The sequence below is a fragment of the Pteropus alecto genome, unplaced genomic scaffold (assembly GCF_000325575.1).
Source record: "Pteropus alecto unplaced genomic scaffold, ASM32557v1 scaffold3, whole genome shotgun sequence".
In the NCBI taxonomy this organism is placed as follows: Eukaryota; Metazoa; Chordata; class Mammalia; order Chiroptera; family Pteropodidae; genus Pteropus; species Pteropus alecto.
Genome location: NW_006442484.1, coordinates 14,793,231 through 14,795,623, shown reverse-complemented (window position 1 = coordinate 14,795,623; position 2,393 = coordinate 14,793,231).

Below are 2,393 nucleotides of genomic sequence, written 5' to 3'. Positions count from 1 at the left end.
ATTGTCTAAGCGAGAAACCAGGCAATCCATCAAGGACAGAATGCAAAGAGAAAAAAAAAAAGGTAAAGTTCTCATGGGAACAGGATATAAATTGATGACAATGGGCCTTCATAGAAGATGAAGAGCAACATAACAATGTGTGCTATGTATTATTTGCATACACTCCAAAGAACTTGGCACCATCTACATTTTCCGCATCACAATCATAAACCAGGAAGTAAGAAAAAAGGGGTTTCAAGCAGCCAAAACAGGAGTTGGAGTATTGAGCTTTACTCAAGGGAGTCCCCAGGTCCTGACTTTACAGATAATTCCAATAAGCTTGGCTACTATCTCTTTTTCCAAACCCAACCTTTAAAATGAGATTCAGATTCAATATTTACATGTTATCTACTATAAAAATAGTTCACACTTGTTGAGTATTAACTATGGACCAAACATTATTCTAAATTCTATCTGATAAAGACTAAGACTAAAAGATAAAGATAAAGACTAAGGTTATCCCTATCTTACAAATAAGAAAATTGAAACACAGAGATGTTTTAGAAAATATCCAAAATCATCCAGCTAGTAAATGGTTTAGGTGGGACAGGAACCCAGGCTAGTGAGGTTCCTACATCCTTAACAACTAGGCCAGCCATTCTCAAACTTGAGTGTGTGCCAGACTCATCTGAAGTGCTTTTAAAACAGTACTGAGCTCCACCCTCAGAGTTTCTGACTCAATAGGTCTGGGGGGGAACCAGAGACTTTGCATTTCTAACAAGTTCCCAGGTATATTAGTTTGCTAAAGCTGCCATAATAAAATACCACAAAATGGGCACCTTAAACAACAGAAATTTATTTTCTCACAGTTCTGGAAGCTTAAATTTTGAGATCAAAGTATAGGCAGGGTTGATGTGTTTTGAGGCCTCTCTCCTTGGCTTGCAAATGGTTGTCTTCTTCCTATCTTCACACAGTCATCCTGCTGTGGGTGTCTATGTCCTAATCTCCTCTTATAAGACACCAGTCATATTGGATTAGGGCCAAGACTACTGACCTCTTTTCAATTTAATTACCTCTTTAAAGACCTCATCTCCAAATATAGTCAATTCTGGAAGTTGCCTCAGAATATATGAATTGAGCTGAGGAGAGAGACACAATTCAGCCCATAACACCAGGTGATGCTGATGTTGATACTGTTCGTCCAGGGACCATAATTTCAGAACTACTGAACTAGGCAATAATATGTGCCATGGACTATCCTGGGTGGCTTTGTGTATGTTATCTCATTCCAATTACTATCTCATTTAATCCTCACATGGGAAAAACACCAGTATCCTGATTTTCTCAAGAAAATTGAAAAACAAAGATGTTAAATGACTTTCCTCAATTCACACAGCTGGCATAGTAGACAGACACTGCTGGTTGAACTATTACTACTGCGATCCTTTTCTACTCACAACACTCTTGACACCAAATGTATGGGTTTTCCACGACAAGCAATTCCCCAATTTCCTGTAGACATCAACTGGATGTACTGCAATTCAAATTAATTCTGACGCTAACTACCTGGAGTTAGCACAGACTCTACAAGTTAAGGGCTTGATTCCACAAGATGCCCCCACTTTAGATGCCAGTTGAAAGTAGTGGGTTTCCTGGTTACCCGCATTTCTGTCTGACTTGATTACCAATCAGGGGTTCCCATGACACCCTCTTCGGTTTTGCTAATTTGCTATAACAGTTCATGGAACTCAGGGAAGCATTTTACTATTACTATTTTATCAAAAAGGATATTATAAAGGATACAATTGGACAGCCAGATAAAGAGGTACACAGGGCAAGATCCAGAAGAATTCCAAGCATAGAGCTTCTGTCCCATAGAGTTTGGGGTGCACCACCCTAGAAGTACATGGATGTGTTCACCATTCCAGAAGTTGTCCAGACTCCTTCATTTAGAGTTTTTATGGAGTATCTATTATGTGGTCATGGTTATTAAATTATTGGTCATTGGTGATTAACTCAATCCTCAGCCCCTCTTCCCTTTCCAGATGTCAGGGGAAGTTCCAACCCTCTAATCACTAGCTGGTTACTCTGGTAACCAATCCCTATCCTGGAGATAACTAGGGGGCTTTCATTCACCAATCATCTTAACATAGACTCAGGTATGTTGAAAGGGGATCATTATGAATAACAAAAGACACTCCTATCACCTCTACCAGAAAATTAGAAGTTCTCTGCCAGGAACCAGAGATGAAGACCAAATATATATATATATATATATATTTTTTTAGGCGAGGCAACCCTTGGTTGACCTCACAGATTGCAAGGACCTTGTCAGCTTACAATCCCTTATTTTTTATTTTTTACACCTACAGCACCTGGTCTTCCTAGGTGGTCTCCCATCCAAGTAGTAACCA